The sequence below is a fragment of the Anas platyrhynchos genome, chromosome 10 (genome assembly GCF_047663525.1).
Source record: "Anas platyrhynchos isolate ZD024472 breed Pekin duck chromosome 10, IASCAAS_PekinDuck_T2T, whole genome shotgun sequence".
Lineage (NCBI taxonomy): Eukaryota > Metazoa > Chordata > Aves > Anseriformes > Anatidae > Anas > Anas platyrhynchos.
The window spans coordinates 5,932,804-5,957,021 of NC_092596.1; the positions used below are offsets into that span (position 1 = coordinate 5,932,804).

General features: G+C 51.2%; 1 protein-coding gene across 4 annotated transcripts in view; it reads left to right on the forward strand.

Annotated features, from left to right (window-relative positions):
* The window catches only part of PAK3 (p21 (RAC1) activated kinase 3), a 173,265-nt gene that overhangs the window by 106,814 nt on the left and 42,233 nt on the right, over window positions 1-24,218 (forward strand). The gene's annotated exons all lie outside the window — the stretch shown is intronic.

The following is a 24,218-nucleotide window of genomic DNA, read 5'->3' on the forward strand; positions in this document are numbered from 1 at the left end:
GAACGCGGCTGTTGGAGCGCTTCTGACCGTCCTTGTGAGCCAGGGCAGGACTTAGTGAGTTACAGCCACCTGTGTGTCCTGGGCCAAGTATCTAGCAAACGTAATCCCAAAGTCAACACGCAGTAAGACTTAATTTGGGGCAAGGAGAGGGGAAAACAATGTCCTTGCATATTCTGGTAGCCTTTGGCATATAAGCTCGCATTAGACTCATGGCTTCTCTTGGTGGGTTCATCAGGCAGGAAGACTCCTCGCACGTATGCTCAGATCTGCCCTGCAGGGCTGGGGAGACCCTACGGGGAGCTCTGTGGAGCTGCCCATGCCCCGAGTACTGGTTCCTTTGCTGCAGAAGGGGTTGTTGGAGCTGGCCACGCTCCCTCCCCATGCACTCACTGTGCTCCAAGCGGTGGTGCCAGAGGGCAGCGAGCAGCGGGTGCGTGCCTCAGGCTTTCCCTGTGCTTGCAGAGAGAGGATCCCAAAGCAAGTTTTTAGTAAAAGATGTTTTAAAGGTTTCCATTGAATGGCTAGAATTCAGCTCTGGGATAACAGCACCGGTGTGCTTGGCAGGGGCTGGCTGCTCACGCGGCTGCCTCAGGCGCGCTGCTGAGGACAGGCCCTGCCGCTGGTGGTCCATGGCTCCCCACGGTGGCTGCAACACCAGGGGTGAAGTCAGGTGGCCACAGCCGTCAGCAGGGAGCTGGCAGAGCAAAAAAAAGGAAAAAAGGTACCGGTGAGCAGCAGAAGTGACTCGGGTGACTCGGGTTTTGTGTCCTGACCCAACTGAGGGGAACAGCGCGTTGGCGCGACGCGGAGCTTGCAGACCGAGGCCTGTGGGCGCTGAAATAACCGTGGGTCCACACCACTGCACACAGACAGCTCGGGGTGGAGTTCCTGGCCTTTTCCAACGCAGAGCCGTGGCATTTCCATCTCGCAGCGCCAGCGGAGCCCGCCGCCCCGAGGCTGTGCCTGAAGGAGAGGCCTACAGCACTGCTCCTCGGCACCTGCCCAGCATCAAACACAAGGGACGGGGAGGTGCTCGTGCTTGTGAGCAGCAGAAATTTGGTCTTTCCCTTGTACGTGTCTGGGAGAGGTGTCCCTGCGTGCATACATCTCATATGCAAATGTGTTTTGAGTCGCTGCGCGTTTGGTCTGTATTTAGAAGAGGAGTAGTTTTGGAGAGAGAAGCCTCCAGGAAATGTCGATGTGTGCGAGCACAGTGGCTGTGATTTGGGGGGGAGGAAGGGGTGGGAATGAGGGGGAGGCTCACTGAGGTTTGTCTCTTCTCTTGTAGCATTTTGGGAAAACTCCAGCCAAGGCCCACATACAGTCAAATGAATCAGCCTCCCGTTTTGCCATAAGTAATTGGCAGCTTTAGCTGCAATGCAGTTTTGATGTATGGCTAATGCACTTTTCCTGAGTTGATTGAGGGGAAACACTGCAGTAGCTGCTTGATACCGAGTTGGCCTTTGTACGGAGCCTTTGAGCTACTGGGGAGCCATTGTAGGCTTCTCCCTGAAAGGCTGGGATTTGCTGCAGATTGTGCTGTTGCTCGAGTCTTAAGGCTGTCATTGCTGTTATCAGCTATAGAAAATACATTTCTTGTTGCATACAGGCATAGAGGGCACTCTAAGCTGGCGCTTGGCACAGGATTTCTGTGGAAGAGCCTCGTTTTGTAATAACTTCAGCAGAACATTCGTGTTCTCAGAGGAGTGACTGTTCCTGTCCTGACAAATAAAGCATTTTGGCCTTCTCCTACTTCTGTAGCAAAACGAAATTCACTTGTTTTCTAAAGCATCTGGTGCCAATTCAGGCTCAGAGCTTTCTGTGTCTGCTGTAGGATTTCCAGTGGGCTTGGAAAACTTACCAGACAAGCTCAGCATTCACCGCTGGAAGGATCTGGGGTAACTGGAGGGCTTTCTTGTCCTGGAAACAGGACATGTAGCAGTTGCCCTTGGCAGTCTAAGACTTGCCAAATGCCTTTTATTTCCTGTTGGAAGCATAGCTTTACATGGAAGGACTGTATTACTTACACGACTCTGGTATCTGTTGGTAAATATTGACTTTAATAACATACACTTCACCTTAGCAGGAGAACAACAGTGAGGGATAAATGCCCAGCAGTGAGACGTTGGTGTTCTGCACAATACTTTGTAAAGACCACACGTATTATGTTCATGTAGCATTTGAAAATACATTATAAACAAGTTACTTTGGGGATCCTGTAGTCATACATGTGACTAGTCAGCCTTGGCGTTTTATTCATGGCCGGGGCTTTGCTGTGCTAAATGCTGTCCAAACAGAGAAAAAACAAGCCTGGCCTCGAGGTATTCTTCCATGAGGTTGCCTCGTGTGGGCAGCATGTGGCCTTCCTCCCCCCAGCCCGTCTATGGGGGAAGAAAACATTCCCAGAGCGTGCGGATGGAAAGTCCTGGGGCAAACTCTCGGGTTGTCTCCGCAGTGTTTTGCACCAGAAATGAAACACAAAAATGTCTGGTTTTGCCTGCACCTTTGTAGGGAGCAGAGGGGGGCTCCTGGATGTTTAGAGATGGAAACCTGCAGAAAGCAGAAGGGCATCTCCTTCCCTTGCCTGCTCACCTGCACAGCAGCACTGCTGCGTGTTTGGGTCAGCGCTCTGCGTGTAGCTGGACAGAGGTTATAGCCAGACCAGCTGGGCTGAAGTTTGCCTTTTCTCTCCAGTTCGCTGGCCAAGTGTTTTCTGTTTTCTTCAGCATACCTTTAAGTGGACGTTGTTTGGCCGTGTTCTGGAATGGAGCCGGTATTTCTACATGTAGGTAACCTTTTTCTTTCCTGAACAAGGTCATTGCATCATGATGCAGTAATCCTCTGCCTGTGGGATAAACCATCCTCTCTGTCTGTGTCTCTGTCTCCTACTCTTATCTGTGTTTGTTCTCTCTTCAAGTGTGCATGGGGGGAGGAGAAATGAGGGGAGAGCACAGGTTCCGATTCTGGCCTGTTAAACTATGTTTAGAGAGAATAATGCATGGGTTGTGAGATGCGAAGGGCTGTTGTCTCGCAGAGCTATTGCTTTGATACTTTATCCACAAAGCGAAGCTCCCGAGTCTCAAGTCAGAAGAGCCTGGGGATGAAATTACACCTCTGCCAGGCTCTGACAGGTTAAACTTTACAGAGATGCAGGTAGCAAATTATCTGCGGGCTGAATTGCAAAGGAGGGCTCCTAAACGGGCTTTAAAAACCTGCCGAGGAGATTGAGTGGATAAAAATAGTAAGTTCTTGCATCCTTCTTTTTGTCTGTCGAGCTAAAAGCCATCTGCAAAGGAAGGACCGTGTCATTATCCCAGTGTCAGCCCAGAGGGAGCTGCGAGGTGGAGCCGTGCCGCTGGGGCTGGGACGGGGCAGCAGGGAGCTGGCGGCAGCCCCGGCCCTGCTGCCCGACCCGTGGGACTGAGGTGCCTCCCTGCTTCCCGCAGCTTCTAATTTGTCATGGACGTATCCACGTGCTTTTTCCGGGGTCAATTTACACCACAGGGTAGCATCTGTGGCCAGCCCGAGGTGTGCCCGAGGAGCTCTGGTTCCTAACTCTTCGCTTCGTTTAGGGTGAGGTGACGCGGCTGCCTGGGCAGCAGGGGCTGTGCTCGGCCACCCCGCGGGCCCGTCCCAGCCCTGTGGGGCCGTGTAACCCGAGGTGCTGCCACCTCAACCCCATCGAGATGCCAGTGATGTAATTTCAAACTGTCTGCCCTGAGCGCCAGCCAAGGCGGGGAGGCTGCGCGTGCGTAAGGCGGGACTGGCCCTGCTCCCGTCTGCCTGCCCGGCCAACAGGTAGAGGACAGGGCTCGGGTCAGAAGGAAAGCGGGTGCCTGAGCAGAGAAGGCAGAGCAGATGTCATAGTGGCTGGTAACATCTTTCACCTGCTCCAGGGAAATAGCCCCTGAGTTGCTGTGCAGCTCCGAGGTCCCTTGAAGATAAGGACAAACAAGGAAGTTGAGCGATCAGGTTATAGGGGCTCCGCAAACTGCCTGCAAAGATGTCAGGCCCTCACCGTGGGTGGATGCTACAGCGAGGGAGCTGTCACAGCAACGCATCTGGAATTGTGAAGCCTTGATGGGAGGTTGCTGCAGTGCAATACTTTTTGGCAGCTCGGAGCATTGCCGTGGTAGAGCACGTGTCCTAAAGCTGGAAGGGGGCTCCTGTAGCTGTCAGCAGGACAGGACTATGGCAGACACCATGCAGGGCGTGTTTCTGTGGGCATGGTTCTGCACTCACGTGCCTTTATGGCCATCAAAACAAACGTGTCTGGTTTGTAGAGCAAGCAGAGGAGCTTGGATGGGGCCGTGCCCTACGTGGAGACTCAGCGGTGCCCGAGCAGTCCCTGCTCCAGGCTCTGGAGACACCAGTAACAGCCGCCGTATCCTTCCAGTAACATTTTGGGCCTTACAGTCATCCCCAGCTTATCGTGTCCCAAAATCCAGGAGTCTTCCCACAGAGTGCATCGCTGGCACCAGCTTCATCCACGTTTCAGCTGCGCTGCCTCTGTCGGTGAGCCGGGCTCTGTAGAGTTTTGCCCAGTGTCCGAACGTTTTAATGGAGCAGGGGAAATCTCCAAACGAGATTAATTCACTGCATTCTGCTGTCACTGCCTTTTATTAGAAAGACCCCAGCGAGTGAGCTCGTGCTGCTTCCTGCTTAATTCTTGGCTGGCTTCTGCTTAATGCTGGCAGAATTGTTGGGCCCGGCTTGCAAGGGCTGACCGTGCTGTAGGTAAAACCCGTTCCCAGCACAACTTCCCAGCCATCAGCTATGATAGCTTGGGTGCTGCTAACGGGCTGCGTTTCAGAGCAGCACTGATTTTGGTTTCTTAGTGCAACTTGTGATTTGCTGAGTTCCGGCTGAAAGCAGCTTTCCCCGGTCCTTAAAGGGTCGTCCTGGACCCGCCTGTGTTTGCAAACTGCAGAATCACAGCTTAAAAGAAGTCCTCTAAACATGCACAGCCGAGTGCAATACCTTTCCCTTTGCACTTAGATTTAAAACCGAACGTCATAAAAACAACTTCCAGCGCTTTGATGTGGGCTCATAATTTTCTCATGGATGCTATTAATATTGCATGCCCCTTTGCTGCTCTGGGGCGGGTGGCAGTGCTCGCTAGCAGCAGGCAGCTGTGAGAGAGGAGCTGTTTGCTGGTGGGGAGTGAAATTTAGGCCAGCTGTGGGTGCTGCAACCACATCTTAGAGGCTGTCCCTCTGGGCTCTCCGTTCCCATGCTTTGCCTGAGACTGCAGCGAGCGGGGTTTCTAGTACCCAGCATCCTGCAGCCTGCTGAGCTGCATTTCTGCTCTAATGTCCATGCCTCACGCTCAGGCAAAAGGAGAGCCTGAATCATGCTCACGGTGGGCTCCTGTGCTGTCGCTGCAGGAAGTCGATAGCCCTCAACTCGAGGGACTCGCCCGGTTAAAGCCGTTTAACTGCGAAGCAGTCAGCAAGAAATGATGCCCGTGCTTCGGTTTGGGCAGTGCTTGAAACTTGGCATCTCCCCCTGCACCCTTTCAGCACAACAAACCAGAGCAAACTCCACACAGTGTCCCAGGTGAGCTCTACATACAGGGGCTGTGTTTCTTCCCGCAGGTCGAATTGTTTTGCAGTCGAGCTTCTGGGATCTGAATGGATTTTCAAACCCATGTCAGAGCTCGGTGATGAGATTACTTCCAGCAAAAAATAACCCGTCACTGCTGCTCTTGGTCTGCGTTAGCTGTCTCACGGGGGGCTTCGTGACACAGCTGCCTTCTCAGAGGGCAGTGCTCATGAAAAAGAATGGCCTTTGGCCCAATCCTGCCTCCAGTTCTGTGTTCCGGCCTCAAGTTTTCATTTAATTTACAGGATTGAAGTTTATAAAATAGCTGTGTTTAATACCTGGATCAATTCCCATCTCGATGTGACACCTTCAAAATAGCATTTGCCATAGGAACGTGGTCTCGAGCCTTCTGATGTTTCCTAGCGCACATCCGTCCTTTCTGTAGCTCCCTTTCGAGCTGCTCTCCCTCTCACAACCTTTCCTTTCCATGCAGAGCTCCTGAGGTAGGCATTTTGCAGCTGGCTGCGGGCGTTGGCCGGTCATCAGGGAAAGGGCTCCTGCCCTGGAGGTGTTTCCTTGTAGGCCAGGAGGAGAATGCCCAGTCCTGCCATCCCAGCGGCCTTTACAAGAATGGAAACTCGGTTCTTGGAGGGCAAACCAAACCTTCTGCAGTGGCTTAGGATGTGTAAGTGATTCATCTCCGTATGTACAATGTACAGACCAGGATCCTATATCGCACTTCAATATAATGCCCTGAATCTGAATCGGATCGAGGCACTCTTACACCTTGTAGCAGCCAAAGGTACGTTAGTGCTGATGTAAATCCTAAAAGAGTGAACGATCTACCTGGGTAAGCACGGCTGAGATCCATCAGTAACACGTAAACTCCTCTGATAAAGGCCCCAGCTGTCAATGGGGGTGAGATTTTGCTGTGCTGGGAACAGCACGAGCCCAGAAAGCTGGCACAGTGTCTGCCTGGTTGGCCAGTCGTGTACCGACACAGGCAGGCACCACGTGGGATCAGCAGACAGGAGAGGTTGGAACTGGGCTGCTGCTCGTCTTCCTCATGCTTCTCTTCTGCAGAAACCAGTGGAACTAGTAAAAGGTGAAGGGGCAGAGAAACCTCCCTCTCCAGCTCACAAGTCACCAGAGATGAGTGCTGCATGATATGAATCCTGTTTCCTCCTTCAGGGATGGCAGGCCCAGCTCCTTCAACAACTTGACTTTTCTATCGCAAATACCAGAACCAGCGTTCAGCCCCTGCTGTGGGCATCTCTGGGGACTCAAATGGGCTGGAGAAGCTCCTGCGCCTGTCTCACTCAGAGGTGGGCTCTTGGTATTGCAGATGTTAGCTTTGACCAGGCCCAGAAGGTAATGTGCAGGAACGTGTGCTGGATAAGTGTGAGTAACTCCTGTTGGGCAGCTGAGTTTGGATGTCGAGGCATGTGTGACCTGAGCTGGGTTCTCGGAGCCGAGTGCTGCCTTCTGTATGCTCCTGGAGCAGGCAGTAATTTTCTGCTGTGTTACTGAATCCCATCGTATTCTTGGAAAGCAAATGAATCAAGTTACGGCCGTGGTCGGTGAGAAGCTTTGGGGTAAGATGTTGAGCACTGGGAATTTGTCTGAAGGGTGTCGGAGGTGTAAACGCGGGAATGGTGTGGCTTCAGCTGGGGGCCTCGCGTGAGGAGCGAGGTGTGGTGGTGGTCTCAGGTCAGGTGGGCGTTTCTTTCGGAAGGAAGACTGGGATGAGCTTTGCTTTGCCAAAGAGAACTCGGAGGCTCTCTGTTCCATTGTCAGGTGGTGGTTGGTTGGTACGTGAAATCCTTGACAGAGAAAGGAATTTTTACTGTAGAAAGTGCAAGTGCCAGGTAGAACATGAAGAGATGGTGACTGGAAATAGAGCTGGGGATTTCCCTAAGAAGCACAAATTCAATTTTCAATGCATGCTTTAATGCCACATCTTAGATTTTCCTTGATAGCATTCCTACTTGATAGTATTTCTAATCAGCAGGCCCTTACCCGTTCTCCACCAGTATTAGTTGCGGCTTAATGACATATTATAGTGGTTCTTTATCACTCAACTTGCCAAGTCATTTATCTCTTGGAAGGAAGGATGGAGAGGAGAATTTATTGCCTCTCTGTCCCTTGATGTTCTGCAGAGCCTGGTGCATTATCAGAAATGGCAGGCGATTGCACCCCTAGAAAGGGAGTTGTTGCACGCCGCCCGCGCTGATGATCCAGCCAAGTCGCTTTAATACCCCGTTACACTATAGCCACAGAATTTGGTAGGAAGGGGATTAGTGAGATAGCTGGATAATACACAGGCATTTCTGCTGTGCACACACACAATGCTCACACGCCCACAAATTGGATTGGGGGCAGCTGTTGCCAATAAGTTTCCAAAGGGGATTTTTTTTCCCCGGGCATCGGTAGGTGAAGAGTTGAGGTGTGGAAATCCCGGGGCACCAGAACAACGGCACTTCTCTCTTCTGGGGACGGAGCTGTCGCTGCAGCAGGAGGAGAGGGAGCCAGGGAGGGGGGCGCATCCCGTGCCAGCTGCCCGGAGGAGCCAGCTCGGGTTTGTCTTTAAGAACTGCAGGCACAGCTTTGGCTGCAGAATAGACTTCGGTCCTTTGAGTTGCAACGAAATGAAGGCAATTCATCCTGTCAGCCGGGGAGGAGGAAGTTCTGGGCTTGTCAGAAAAGTGGCGGTGGCTTAACTGATGCAGTTGTAAATCACCTGCTCCAGTGGTGTGGACGACTGGGTGTCAGGGTGCTCGAGCAAATTCCAGACTTTTCTCCAGTCCATTTTGTGCAGCTGGGTTGTCAAATTAAGTACCGCTGACTGCTGGAAGAGCTGGGCCTGCTTTAAATGCGTTGGCATCAAAGCTTAAATCATAATAAAATGTTTCCTAAGGAGAGTCTGGCCAGTGTCTTCGGCGGCCTCAGTCTGGATGAGGAGGCAGGAAGGCAGGGGGGGGAGTAGCTCCCAGTCCTGGTGTCTCCTCCTCACTGGTGGCAGCTACTGCAAGGCCAAGCTGCACGAACGTGTGCCCGGATCCCTTCAGTGGCACTTGGGGCCAAGTGACCAGATGCAGGAGGTGTAGGGCAGGCACGTCTTCCCTCCTGCCAGCTCTCAGGGGGGAGAAGCCCCCTGGTCCTGCGTTTGGCAGAAAGGCTTTTGCAGAGCGTCCCGTGGCTGTGTGCACAGTAAGAGCATGGGGCCCAGCGCCCTCCTTCCCCAGAGCCCTCTGAGGAGCTCCTAGGCCAGGATGGTTGCTCGCTTGCTACAGCTCTCATGCTGTGCTTGGACGCACTGGTTGGTGTTCGGTCCAGCATCACAGATTCACGGGAAGGGCAGATCCAAACTGCCTGGGGCACATTTGTCAGAGAGCCACGATAATAATGGGAAATAATGGCCACAGCTCACCTTCTACCTCTTCCAAGCCCTCCCCAGCCATTAGCTAATTAATAACCTGCACGGGGTCCCTGGAAGGGGGCCAGCTGCTGCCTAAGGGATGGGAAACGCCAGTTCCTCCATTTCGTCCAGAGGCGGCTCCTTCTGATGGAGCCTTCCTGAACAGTGGCACGCTCCCGGGACAAGACTCTCGTGCAAGCTGCTGACGTGTAACTTGCTGAAAAATTCATGGCCAGGTCCAGCCAGAGACCTGGGCTGTCCCAGGAGCGTGGCCTGTGTCCCCTGCATTGCCGTGTGTCCACAGGGAGGCAGAGCCCTGAGGAGGCTTCGTTACAGCGGCATTGCAGCTGCTGAGCAGGGAGGGGGCTGAGGCACATCGTAACTGTGCAGCTGGACGGAGTCCCCGCGGTGAGTCGGTTTCAGAGCAGGGAACATCAGATTTCTGGCACTTCTCCACAGGGAGGCAGGGTGGGGAGAGCCCTTTTCATTTCAGATCCCGTGTGGATGCTGAAAGGCACACTTTTAAAGGCCCTCAGCTCCCCTGGAGAGGAACAGAAACGATGGGGACACCAGCAGCAGGACGGAGCAGTTTTGTGAAAGTATCAACACAGCTGTAGGGGAGGCTGCAAGGGCAGAGGGTCAGTGCCTGTAGCAAAGGCAGGTTCGGTGAGTGCTGTGTGCAGGTAGAGCTGCCCGTGCAGACAGGGGCAGGGTGCTTGAACACCGAAATACTGAGATAAACACAGCCGAGAGCGTGCACCTTTGTAACGTCTGGCAGGTAGGACGCAGTGCTGCAGACAAACTTGATTGTTCAGGGATGTTGTGGTTTTACACAAGGGAAAGAGGGGTGATAACACTCATTCTCTGTAGATCTTTATCTGCCCTGGGCTGCTGTGGTTGGTGGGCTGCTAAGGAGTGCAGAAACACCAGGGCAAAAGATTGTGCTGGCACTGTCTGCAGCTGGCAGCGATTGCTCCTCTCTGGAGTGCAGGAGACGCTCTGTGGATGGAATCCAGATGGTAGATGTGCAATATCAGGCTCTGTGCGTACAGGGACAGAGCCTGGGAGCTGGGGTTGTGTTTCGGGGCTGGGGAGCTCACAGCTGCTGGTGGTGAGTGCTGCACAGCAAGAGGAGCTGGGCTCCTGGGCTGGACGTCAGGGACAGGTGGTGGCAGGCGTTTGTTTATCTTGGTATTGCCTCCATAAATTTATTAGGATGATTTGGACTAGTAACTTAATCTGTGCACTGATTTCCTCATTTACAAGCTCCTTGCAGAGTGGTGCCTGCCTTCTGGCAGCTCAGGTGAGCTCTGCTCAGCTTCCCTGGCCGCAGCCGAGCGGTGCCTGGGCGCAGAGCACAGGCTGCGTGGCGCTCCGCGGCCTGCTGGCCTTTCTCTCCTCCAGGCCAAGAGGCCGAGGCCCGGCTTTTGGCAGCTGAAAGCCCAGGATTCGGGTCCTGGCTCTGCAGACCAACGTGTGATTTGTCTAACGAGGGCGCGGCAGGACGTCCCTGCTGCCTGCGGGGGGCCTGGGCTTTGCCTTCACACATCCTTGGGCACGAGGCTCTCACTGCTGGCACCTCGGCGTTTGGCCCCAGTGCGACACGCAGCCCGCTCTCGGCGTGCTGAGCCTTGGGGCTTGGCTTCATGGGGAGCCGGGGGACCATTTGGTCCCTTGTAAGAGCGGGACTGAGTCGGAGGGGGCAGGCAGCGGGGACATTTTGCTCGCAAAGGCAGGGAAGTGGGATTGAGGTGGTTGTTAAAGGAGTGTCCGGCTCCTCGGGCTGGAAGGGCCCGGGGAAATCTGATGCTGCATTGCTGGAGTCTGTTCCCTGACTTCGCTGGGGATTGAGTAAGGCTCTGAATGTGTTGAGGTCCTTGCACTTGTAGCCGTAACGCTGATAAGCAGAATTGAATTAAATGATAATAGAGGAAAGAGCTGTCTTCCCTGTGCTCTTATCTGGTTTCTCCTGATAGAAGTGTCTGCATCTAGGTTATTTTAGGTTTTATTTTGTTTTCCCATGGTGTCATACTCCCTTTAATAAATAATTTGTGGTTCTTTGTGACAATTTTCTTTACTCGTGAAGAGAGGAGATCCAGTTTCATATCCCTTCTGGCTTTGAGGTGTGTAGTTGCAAACAGCTTCTACCATCTCTTTTCTTCCTAGCATTGCCTCCTGTTTTCAGTTGTGCCTGTAGCTTGGGAGAATTTTGTTTAATGCAAAGTAAATATTTGCTTTTTTCTGGTACACCAAGGTTTTATTGCCTTATTTTGTTTCTGATGGCAAACAAGAGCTGTTTGAGATGCAAGGAATGATTAATTTTGCAGAAGAACCGTCAAGTCTTAAAAGTGGGAGGATGCTTTCTTCCAGGTGTGGAGACTAAACAAACGGGATGGCTTTTTCACAGAGGCTGTTCTTAGGCTTCCCTCTGAAATCCACCACAATGGGGGGGGGAAAAAACCCGCTGAACACTCGCTGCAGTACACCTTTGGCTAATTTTGCGTGTCATTTCTCCTAGCCCAGGTCTGTGTGCTGCCCTGGGGTGAGGCAGGTCTCTGACCTGCCGAGCTGGGCGAGCACAGATCAGGACGTGAGCAAATCTTGTTGGTTGCTGTGACTTGTGTGGCCTGGGGCCGTGGCACACTGATGAGAAGTGCTGGCAGAGGTGCATGCTGTCAGTGTAAGCTCTGAGGACATCGCTGGGCTGTCGTGACACGGAGCCTGGCAGAAGGAAGGCAGTGGTTTCTTCTTGTCCTCTGGCCCGGCGTGGAGTTGCATTACTGCCTGCGGCACTCTGAAATCGCCTGGAGCCTCCCGTGCCACCCGAGGCAAGGAGGGGATGGAAATGTCCCACTGCAGGGAGCATTGCTGGTGGCTCCTCTTCTGTCTGAGCAGGTGAGTGTCCCCTGTGACCTGGTAGGCACCGGCTGCTCACTGGGCTGGGTCCCAGCTCCCCGTAGCTGCTGCCTTTAGGGTTATGTCTCGGTGTGGCTCCTGGCTTCCCTGTAGGACTTGGGTACCTCAGGGAAAAGCAGGCATCTGCTGAAGGCTGAAGGTCAGGGAGGAGCTGACAAAATGCTGCTGGGCGGCTCTTCCTGCAGGGTGGGACCCACAGGGTGACCCCGTACTGCCGAGGACCCTCGGGTGACAGTTCTGGGTCCCCCAGCACTGCCTCGGGTGTTCCCGTACCTCGGAGGGCTGGCATGGAGGCTGTAGGGCCTTGCCGGCTCCTTTGCTCTACAGATTTCTTTAACCAGCCTCAGGGTGGATGCAGGGCCAGGGTGTAACCTCACTGGGGACAGGCTCAGTCGGTGGCAATTCGTGGATCGCAGCCAGCCTGTGCGACCTGTGAGCTAGTGTGCTTCCACTGGTAGTGTGTTCCCTGGTCTCCTTTTGGCTGTTCCAGTTTTGTAATCAAAGCCCTTTGTCTTCTACGGCCTCACAGGGGTGTAAATTTCGATGGCAGTGATAATATTTTGTCGTCAAGTACGTTCATGGCTTCATATTTGGACGGCCTTGCTGCCAAGCAGCGCGTGGCTCTGTGTGTCAGCCCCTGTCAGCATGAAGTGAGAACACCTTGGGTTTTGTGAGTTTGTGGGTTTTTTTTAATCAACAGCTCCTGTTTGCCCACTGACCTCAGAGCAATTTTAATTCTGCATTTCCAACGTGTGGTGGCATTTCTCTACTCTGGGATCGCCTCCTCGCACCGCAGCCGGCCCTGCAGTCCAGCCGCAATCACGGTGCTCTTTGGTGTGGTGGCACCGCGGCGCACGCGGCCGTCAGACAGCTGGCAGCTCCTGCAGGCCCTGCCCATTGCCAGCCTGCTTGTCTGCCCAGGCCGTGCTGCAGAGACCCTGCTGTGCACAGGAGCATCCTCAGCCACCTCGATATTTACTTCCCGGGGCGCTGCATCTCCAGGCGATCTGTCTCCGTGCTCCCTGGGTTCCTCTGACCACGCTCTCCCTCCAAATGCCATCCTCTCCTCCATGCTGAGTGGCTGCCTCGGTGGCCGTGATGTTTGGAGGCATTTCCCTGGGGCTGGAGCCTCACAGCCCCCCCGTGGTAAGGCCTGGGGGTCTGAGGCTGGTGGGCGTTTCTCCGGGGGACCTCGAGTACCTCTAGGGTCACAGCTGGACCCTGTGGTGCACGGCTCTGTAACTGAAGCATTGACTCTTTTCTCTGCTTCGTGATTTTGCCCAGACAGTAGTGCCTTCAGACAGGTCCATTTTGTCTGAGATCAAACAATATATCAGCTGTTCTTGGGTTTGTAGTGTTTTTTTTAGACACTGTCCCTGGCAACAGCGTCTTGCTCATTTCTCATAGTTTTCTGCCACTTTCACCTCCATTTTCCTTTTCTTTTATTCCTCAAGGACAGATCAGTGTACAGGCTCCATTTGTGCTTCTGTTGACCTTTTTCTCCTCGTCAGTCCAGCACCTCCAGCGGTTTAATGCTCCCCCTTGCCTCTGCACTTCCTATTTTCTCTGTACCTTGGTGATATTTTGTGGACTTGGTCTCTTTCTCTTCCTCACTTGCCATCCAGGTTGTTGACCCTGTTGCATGTAGTATGTGCCAGCCAACAGCATGAGGGGCTGTCATGTTTCTGAAACTAAACTGACTCTTGGTTAGGTTCTTTGAAGTTCTCTGATAGATCTGGAGACAAGGGCACCATCTCCCACCTAGGTTAGCAGTGGCTGCCGCGTGGCTGTTGGGATGGCACCTGGGGTGGGTGAGCCTGGTGGCCTGGCACCAGGAACCCCGTGAGCTGGCAGCAGCCCTCCGAGCAGCTATAAACCACACGTTTATTCTATATTCATTTCATACCATGTAAAATCCTGCGTTAATTTACTCCAATTTACTTTTAAGGCCTGAAATTGTTGTAACTGAAAAGTAGGGGGTGTCTAAGGAAGGAATAAGGAAGGAAGGAAAAAACAATTTCGGGTCCTGTTGTCCTCTTTCCTCTTCTTCCCTCGCTTTTTTTTGTTTGTTTACTTGTTTCTATGCTTTTTGATGGTTTCTTATTTTTGCTGCTTTCTGTGACCCAGTGGAGGATTGCATCAGTGTCAGCTGCTGCTCTGGGAGTTTGGACTTTTGCAGGGTTTTGCGTGAGGACCTCCGGCTGCTGGAGAATCACGTACTGAGCAGTGGAGGTGCTTCCCTTCCAAAGGAGCAGGTCCTGCTGCTTCTGCACCCTCTGCGCAGAGACGGGCACGCCAACGTGTTGTGAACAGACGTAGCTTGGCGCTTGTCTGCTCCCATCAGAAGATTCCCGTGTCCTTTGGCATCAGCGACTTGTAAGGGCACTCCCAGGTTCTTCAGACGAAGCTTCTTGGGCTGCACAGAGCGGCTGTGTGGTTTGTGCTGCTGGAAAGGTGCAGGGAACCAGAATGAAACACAGACGTGTGGAATACCTGCTGGCTGCTCCAGCTGCCATTTGTAGCACGGACACGTTTCCAGAACTCAAATGGTCCCTGCTGGCTTAGGCGCTCTCCCATCCAGTGACTGAGGCTGGGATGCCCTCACGCCTGGATCCCACCACCTTCGGGGGAGGTTGTTTCATCCTGTGCAGGCCCCGTGTTCTTGGCCACGGGGTGCTGGCTGTAGGCAGGAGGCTCCAGACAAGCGCAGAGGAAGTGCAAGCAGTTCCTGAACCCCTTTATTTCCATGTAGGTGGTCAGAGGACAGAGAACTGCCTGCCTGTTGTGATGCGGAGTCAGACAAGAAGTGGGAATAGCACTGCTCTGGGGCAGAGGGTTTGCTTTGTGTTTGGAGCAACGACATGCTAATTGCTGAACCCTATGACAAGATAAAAATACTGGTCTGTCAGGGTAGCCAAGAAAACAGCAGCTTCAGCATGAGGCTCTTGTTTTGCTTTCTGTGTGTGGGTTTCGTTTCTCCCCTGACCTATTTAAGAACAGCATTTGTGAGTTTCCTCTCGTGGTCTTCCCAGCCTTGTGCTCTGAAGCTGGGGTCTAGCAGGCACCTGGAACCGAGCACACAGCAGCCGCTGCGCTCCCCTCTGCCTGCCTCGGCCCCGCAGTGCCCCTGAGGCAGTCAGGCCATTCTGCGCGATAAAATCACTAACGTAGCAGGCGAATATTAGATATATGAAGCTAGTCAGCTGTAAATAAAAGGCCTGGCCAAGAATAAAAGGCAAAACGTTGTCCCTGGGGAAGCGAACGGGGATGTGAACGCCTTCCTGCCCTAGTGCCCTAAAGAGACGATGCAGAATCTGGAGCGCATCCACCTCCTGGGTGAAGGCTTGTGACAGCCGGGCTTCGGTCACTCCTTACCTGCAGGCAGGAGCTGTGTCCTTCCAAACCTGACACGCTGCAGTCTTGGGACAGGCTGTGTGGCAGTGCCAGTCTCCGCTTCTGGCATTCGGACACCTGGAAGTTGGCCCCATGCTCCCCTGATTAGGGGGACTTTGTCTCCAGCCCCGGGAGCGGAGCTGGCGATGGGCTCCCTGTCCTGTATTGTTCCTTCTCCGAGTGGGGTTCCCCTCCCAGCGCTGGCTGGCAGTCCTGGGCTGGCCTCGGGTGAGTCTTTTAGATGTCTGCTTCATCCTCCTCCTCTGTCACATGGGTTTAAATAGCATTGTTTACTACGATCCTCAGCTCACAAACCAGGGATTGCAGAGGCGAAATGAGCTGAAAGGTGCCTGGCAGGTGCTGGAACAGGGCAAATGGCTCTCACCTATACTTACTGGCATTATATTCCTGCTCCCTCGGCTCTCCCACAGTCGCACAGTGGCTGCTGCTTTGGTTTGTGGGTGTTTCGTGGGGCATGGGCAGTGCTTCAGCACCACGTCTGTCCTGCTCGTGTTTGTCGTGGCACATCTGGGAGAGTGGCAAGCAGAGAGAAAACTGTGGGAGGGCAGAGAAAGCACCATCCCCTCAGAGAATATGAGGAATGGGGGAACTGGTCCTTTTTTCTCCTTTTTCCCCCTCTCTTTCTTCTTCCAAACCTTGTTTGATGCTTTTTCTTTTTTTATATATATAAACAAAATGAAAGCCATCACAAGCAAGATGCCAACTGGCTTATTAAAGGCTGTCCTAATGCACTGGCTGGAGTTCAGCAGGAATTTAGGGTGCCCAGAAAGTACGAAGTCAGGGACTTTAGATATACATTGAACTTTATTATGGAAGTCCCAGCAAGGAGAAGCTTCCATGACTGTAGTTATAATGGCAAGAGAGAGAACAGCAGTGGGAGCAAGCTTAAACTTGCCAAAACACGGTTCCTGATGTCTTCTCTGCCCAGATTGATGACTTTTCTTTTAGCCCAAGTGTAGCAGGGGGTTCGAAGCTGTGCTGGAGAGTGGCCCAATTCAAGGCCCCTTGCTTGTGGCTCGTGGTGCTGTCAGCCTTCCCCATAGGTGCTACGTGGTGCTGTGCCTGTGAGCGGGACACAAGCCCCAGTTGAGTGCACACTAGAGAGACACAAGAAATGAGGAAGAGAGGATAAAAGGGAGGAGAGTATGGGAAGGATGCTTGCAAGCTTGCTCTGATTTGGTGCAGGGAAGAAGCCCGGCTCTGGGTTCCGAGGATTGCAGTGAGCCTTTGCCTTTCCCCAGCGTCGTCACAGCCCTTTGGTTAAGCCACTGCAGAAATGCTGCTCCAAAGCCTTCCAGCTTTCCCAGACGTCGGTAAGAAAGCGTGAGCTGGAAGCACTTTGGGGATGAGAGAAGGAAGGGGCATGGGCAGGATCATTGCCACGCTCACGTGCTGAATTCGCGGCAAGTGGACTGCTTGTGAGCATCTCTCCCTGCGTGGCTTATGGAGGGGATGGCTTCTGGTGGCTGTAGTCGTGGGCAGTGGTTCAGGACAGACTTGAAGTTGCAAACTCAAATTGTTGTCGTGGCTAATTTAATCCAAGCGATGCGGTTTTCACTGCTGCTGTGACGTAGCCGTCCCCAGTAAGTTGCCTTTCTTGGCTTAATTTTGACTCCTCTTAGCGAGCAGAAGAGAATCTGAGACGTGAGCTCTGAAGTAAGAATAATGAAGTCCATACGGACAATTACTTCAGTGCATTTACAACGACTTAAATCTGCACTTCATTTTTGCACAGAAGCTTTCGTGTGTAGGTAAGGATGAGGGGTGCGAGCTGGTGGAGCGGGAGATATCTGATAGCCACGACTGGCTCGGAGACATCCTCTTCTGCTTTGCGGAGCCCTTCAGCTGTGTAAACAGAAAGCAAAAGGGGTGGAGTGGTAGGAATTTTAGGTTTCCCTCACATCTGAATGCCTTTTCTGGGTATTTCTTCCTTGCTTCTCATCAGCCTCAGGGAAATGTTTACCAGTACTTTTAAAGGAGGCAGCCCGCAGGCTGGGAGCTCCCCGCTGGCTCTTGCTGGGTGGCAGAGGAGTCCCAGAGCCCCGGCCTGCTGGCATGCACCACCAGCAGCCCTGCCCTTTGTCACAGGAAGCTAAGTTCCTTCTCTGATCCTGGCAGTTACCTCAAAGTGCGTTTCTTAACATTTGAAAAGCCGTACACAGTGGGTTTGTGCTGTTGGTGGCCCTGCGGCCATTTTTCTGGCCATCTTCTTGTGCCCTGCTGCACTCGCTTCACCCACTGGAGTGTACTGCCATACTCCCTGGGCTGCTGCGAGGCTTAATTAGCGAACGCCCAGATCCGGTTTCAGTGTGGAAGGTGGCTTCTGTGCCCTCACTCCTTCTCCTCGCAGGTCATGGAACCATCCCAAAGCTCATGCGGTTTAGTGAGTGGCCAGGACCCCAGTGTGAGCGTGGGTTAAGCGGATCTCTTTTGTTTTGACGTGATTGAAACACCCACAAAGCAAAAAGGTCGGGCCTCAGCCCCATCCCGGCAGGCTGCAGAGTTTGCTCTCCCTGTTTTTTCGCTGCTACCTCGAAGCCTCGGTGCCCTTGTTGGTATTACCTCGTGCACTCAAGTGCTGCATAAGCATAGCCCATAAACTTATGCCAAACATTGAACATCCCTGGCTTTCATGATGGAAAAAAGCCCATACTTTGCTTTTTGCACGCGGCTTTTTTAGTGGGACTGGGTGCTAGGAGTGTGCGGAGCAGCAGCAAGCTTCTGCCACGAGGGAAGCGGTGCCTGGAGCGGGTCGGGTGAAGGGACATCATGAGACAAGCAAGGTGCATTTTGCTAAGCGCTGCATCTTGTTGCGTTGGCAGTATGTAAAGAAAGGGCCAACAGAATTGTTGAAAGAAGTGCGGTTAGGTAGGCTAAGGGTTTGGAGGGAAGAGGTCCTGGAAGGCTGTCTATTGAAAAATTCTGTGAAATGAGAATTAAGCAGAAAGCAAAGCGTTTGCAGGTTATTTTCATCAGTTTCGACAGACTCCACTGCTTCAGTCTGCTCCCAGTATTTAGCAACTTAACTGTGGGACTCTTGGGGTCCAGACAAAGGACAGAATAATTTAAATCTGAAGAAATGTTTAGTAAAATAAGACCATTAAACTTACTGTTACTACATTCCCATCCTTTTGTTCATTTATTTGACATTATTCCTGCAAATGAACTGTCAAGAGGGACTTTTAAACCAGTATTAGTGAGTCACTTAGTAAAACTCTTAATGCTGCAATTCATAACAGAAACTTGATTCTCAGCCTAGTTTTTATCCCATCTCAGAAAGGAAACAGCCACAAGTCCCTGTGACCAGGGTAGATTTGACTGGATACGACCCAAATTCAGAATACCGCCTGCATACAGCGAGCTGCTTATGCGGGCCTGTTCGGAGGCCAGGAGTCACTTGTTGCAAGTTTCAGAGAATAACTTCTGAATATACTGGAGGAAATCATAAGCTGCATACAGGGTGTTTGCAAACAGAAACAGGGAGTACATTCATCAAAGAAATTCCTGCGTTTGAATAATTTGCTCAGCCCAGAGCTTGTTTACCTGCCTGTGAGGGGAGCGCGGAGGCCTAGTTGGCAAATGTGTGTATTGTGCTTTGAGACAGTCCTGCGAAAGGCAGTATGGCAGTGAGGCATTTCTTTTAGAGTTTCTAGGGTTATAATTCCCCCCATAGTTTGTGTGAACGTTTTTCAGGGCAGTTAGCAGAGGCGAGGAGCTGCTGTCCCATGGCACCTGTGCGTGGTAGGCCCTGGCCAGCCGCCCTGCCTTGGCCGATGCCGAGCATGGTGGCCCTTGTCAGAAACACCTCAGGGCCATACTTCACCCTACCCACATTTTGGGGAGAAGGCAGCAAGCCTCTCATGTGGCAGTAGTGAAACTCTGACTGCATCTGCTCTGTGCAACTCACCAGCTGCGCTTCCAAATGAGCTTTAAAAGGGCTGCAAATGAACACGTGGATGGAGAAAAACAGATACAGGCCTCCAGCAACTGCGCTGGAAAGTACTGTGTAAATACCTTCAGCTAATATTTAACAGAGTATCTCGGTACTCAGTACCTAGAAAGAATCCTTCTCGGTTACAACACCATTGATTTCTGGGAAACGGATGCCTATTGCTGGGAGCAGACTTTGGCCCATACAGCTAAGTAATAAAATCGCTTTTTGCAGGAAGTATATTTATAAACAAAGAGCTCTGGGGAAAAAAAGAGCATTGCGTCTTCAAGTTACATTTGCAAAGCTACTGCCTGAATATTGGCATGGCTCCTTCCAGTCGAGGGATCTTAGAAACAGTTTTGCTGCATCACAAGCTGCAATAGTATCTCTGAGGCTTTGAAAATGAACCCCAGTGTCTCTGCAAACAGGATGCTCTTTGTGAGTTTTAATTGGAACCAGTCATGTCTGAATGCTGCAGACTTGGAAATAACGTGACTAACCTAAGAAAGCTATTCAAGACCTATCTGCAAACAGTATTCCCCAGATACACGCGGGTGAAGAGCTGACTGGGATAAAGGCCCAGCACGAGCTTTTGCTCTGGACTTGAACTGAATTGAACCAATTTTTTGTGTGTGTGGTGTTCTGAAGGCATTTGGGTGCGTTAAGTATCTTCATCTCCTTTCCCTAGCTTGGCAAGAACTGGATGCAAAAAATATTCTAAGACAGGTTTTTGCAGAGGGGGAATTGAGTCATGGAGAAGCTGAATGCCCTGTATTTAAAGTCCGTGTTTGTCTTTACCCTTACAAAACTGACGGTAGGAAGGGGTGGGGTGGAATGAAAGGGACATTGAATTTGTTCCCTGACCCTGTAATAGTTGCGTTGAAGTCACCAACCTGGTTGAGAATTTAATTTCAGTTTTGCCACTTGGCCATGAAGCCCTAGCTAACGTACTTGAATATGTTTTTGTTGCTGTGTTTTCAGTAGAATAGTCTGCTTCCGTAAGTACTCCCTTAAAGCCTTTGGCTGTTGTAAGGAGCCTTCTCTGGACATAGGTGTTGGGCATCTGCCTTTGCATGTTACTGTCTTACCAGTTTATTTTAAAAAGGTTACCAGCACCACCTTGGCTGCTCTGATGGGGTCTTGGAAGAACGAGGTGAGAAAATCCTGATGATTGTGCGCTCCACCCTTGTGGCAAGCATGAGCTGGGCCCTTCCAAAAGCTGTCCCTGAGGACAGCCAGGGTGGCTGCTGCAGCTCTGGCACAGGATGGCAAAGTGCTCTGGGAGGTGTGCTGTCACAGCCCTCAGAAGCAGGGTGCGGTGTTTCACAGGTCTGCAGGGAGGTTTTGCCAGGTCCTCGCAGACTCCTCCACAGAACTGTTCTGCAGTCTCAGTTCTGTTTTTATTTTAAATTTCCTCCCTAGGGCTGCAGGAGGATTCTAAAAAATGTGACACGAGTGAAAACCAACACCGTGATGGCTCCCTGGATTTGCAAGAGTTGTGGAATATTAGCTCAGAGACCCTGGGCTCCTTTCCCTTCAGTCAGTCTTGTGGGTTTTGCAATCTTTTGGGTGTGGAGTACCTTACTCTACAAATTCAGTATTGTTCTCCTAGAATTTGCAATTCTGATACAGGTGGGAGGTTGAGTTTTCTCTTTCTTTCTTTGTCTTGCCTAGAAGCTTGCTTTCAATAGCTTCTTAGGAGAAGGTCTTCAGTGGATTATGTGCTGCTTATGTGCTCCTTGGCCCTCCATTCTTTGCAGGTTTTCTCAAAGTTGGAGCAAATCAGTACAAAACACTCAAATTAAATATGACAGTGTATCTTATTGTGCCATGATGCATTGGTGTATGGAAATTCTCAAAATTAGAATGAATGGAAGAGCAGATGGGCTCTGATCAGGAAAACCATAAATTGTAAGTCTCTCAGTGTGTATTGCTTTGTGGTTTGCTTTAGTTTTCTTTTAGACCAGCTTTAGGAAGTTAATATCAACCGTTAAACCTTTCAGGCTATCTTCCCCCCTCTTCTTTCTTCTGGTTTAGATGTGAATAAAAGAGCTTTGTACAGTTCTTGAAACTGAGCCTGAAACAGCTCTGAACAAAATATAGTGTTCCTTTCAAGATCTTGGAAATAATTACATCATAGGCAAATTGGGCCAGAAACCGTTAATGGTATTCTTTGTGGAACGAAATCTCATGGGAGGACCTATTTCAGCAGACTGGCATTGTTTACAAACAGATAGAGTGACGGATACAGTTGTCCCATTCTGAGGGCAGCTGAAGCTTTGTGCCATATAATAGACTTCACAGAATAAATGTCTTGCTTTTGATAACAAGCTGAAGACGTGCTTTGCAGCTTCTGTGGTTGCCCTCACACTGATGATCTTGGGGAGCGAAGGCTGTCTTTGGCACCGGAGAAGTATTTGTAGGTGGGTTAAAGAGCAAATAAAAGCCTGTGGGGATTGCTTGGTGCTGGGAGAGAAAAGAAAAGCATCCCAGTGGCATGGCTGCAGGATGTCTGCCTGCTCAGAGCACGGCGATGGTGCAGGCTGGAAGATGCTGTGGATGCAGAGCCTTGCTGGCAAAGGGCTTTCTGGAGCACCATGGCTCTGCTGGGCAGCCCTCCCTACCCTTCAGTCCTTTTCAATGCTGGCTCTTTTTTCCTCGTTACTGGAAACTCTCATGCATTTCAGGATAAAATCACAAAGATCATTAACGTTAACTGTTTGACCTAAATCTACAGAAGCGTTTAGTTCTCCAGGTAAGTAGGCTAGTCTGTACTTGAAAACCAGATCAGCACAAACCCTCGCCTAGGCATAACTCTTGCTACTTCCTGATGGTACAAAGCACATTGTTGCCCACATACGTGCTGCCATAGGCAGCCGAGCCCTATTCCTCTGCCATCACAGCCAGTCTCCCAGTAGGTCTCTACCTGGGTGGCTGGGCTGTGTCGGCAGAGCCCTCTTGTGGGGACCCGACACATGCCAGTGGACCAGGATTTTCTGTGCCCATTGCTTCTGTGCTTTCCCAGTGATGTGTTCCAAGAGACAAAAGCATCTTTCTGTCTGCCAGCTGCCTCCAGCACACAACTTGGTTAGCTTCGGGTGCGTGATCTCTTCCACGCTTCCAGGCACGAAGGCGAGGCTCTGGGGACCACCAGCTGGTCGGTGGGTGCCTGAGGTTCAGCCTCACCTCTCGTGGAGGTGAAAACTCAGCTGGAGGTAAGGGCTAGCAGTCCACAGCAGCCTTGAGACCAGTGGTAGACATCCCCTTTGGCAGGTGAACACCTTGTTGATCTGCCAGTGGAGCAATTCTTTGAGGTCTCCCGATCTCTCTGAAGGCAAGGCCTGCCCAGTTAACTCAGATCACTAATTGAACACAAACCAGTTGATGAAGTCAGCTGGGAAGAGTGCTCATACAAACTGCTCCCCCAAGGGCGGTGAGCAGATGGGCGTTGGTGATGTCTTCAGGTATGTGTTGGTGAATCGAGACCTCAGGATCCCTGCTTTGTGCTGTGTGTGCTGGGGAGAGGGCTGGACCAGCTTGTGCTGGGGTTAATCAATTGTGCGACCTTGGGGATGGAGCCTGGGGTCCCTTGGGGATCAAGACGTTCAGAAGCCCAGCTTTGTAGACCCAGAGACTAATGCAAGATGGAGATGTGAGGAGCATGTTTCCTGTATTGTTCTTATCGTTAGGCAGATGCTTTGAATCCCAGATCTGTCATTATGGGATCTTGTCTAGATGAAATTAAAAACATAAATACAGTAGTTCAAAAAAAAAAAAAAAAAAAAAAAGATTGGTTTATGTGTAGTAATTTGAAAATGGTAACAAAGACTAAAATGCCCACATCATCATGAAAACAGGCTAGAGTAAAACCATTTTTCAGTTGGTCATTGAGTGTTTATACGGAAGGAATTCTCAAGTAAGGCAACGTGGGTTTGATTATCCCCTATTAATGTATCATCTGGAAATCCTGGCAAAATTTCAGCTGTATCAAAGTAAATGGTATTCTAGAGAGCTTTAACCTCAGTTGTGGAAAAAAAATAAAAATAATAATAAAAAAAAAATGAGGCAGCTTTACCTGACTGAAGTGAGCACAATGGTGCTGCTACTCATCGAGATGCAGGACCTTGTTGTGTGACAGTCACTGCCTTTGGCTGATGCTCCTGAAGAAAGCTCTGACTTCTGCAGCTAAAAACATGAGTTGCCTCATCTCAGATTGAAGAGAGGAGCTGCTGACTGCACTAACGTGTTATCTGTGAATCAGCACACGGGAGGATCCACCCGACAAGCACAGTGGCCTACATGTGCCTTCCTTAAATGGAGCTACATTCATTTTGGAGGGGTTGGAAGGCAAGGTGCTTGGAGAATTGTAACCTTTAAAAATATGCACTAGAGCCCACATCACATCTGATCTGTTTGAAATCATACTCTATTTTCAGGTCTTAAAACAGTCGGAGTTCATTTTACCAAGCGCTGGTTGTTTGTTAAACCAGCTGGCTAATCCAGGCTTGAATTTTAATATTTAGGATACACTGGAAAGATCAGGAATTTCAAAAGCAGTACCTGCCTTGTGTTTCCCCACCTTGCAAATCTTGTATAACAATTTCTGGGTGTTTTTTTTTTTTTTCCTTAGATCAGTAACCCTGTTCTCAGGGGGTCAACAGAAGGCTGCACATGTCCCTTCCTTCTGGTGTACCGTGCTCAGGACTTTATGGTGCTGTGCTCAAAGCTGTGCCACAAACAACCCTGCGGTACCCGTGTGGGAACAGGACAGAAAGAGGAAGACTTGAATGTTTTCAGGATGTGATCATTTTCCTGCTTAGGTTTTGACTGATTTTAAAGCCAATGCTTTGCTCATTTTTATGTGCAAAAATATTTTTAATCGGTGCTTCTGAATAAATTTCCTTTGGCAAGATGGTTCCTTTTGAAACCCCCCACTCTCAAGAGTAAACCCTCTGCAAACACGAAGTGGGGAGGGAACAGATCTTAACGCTTGCT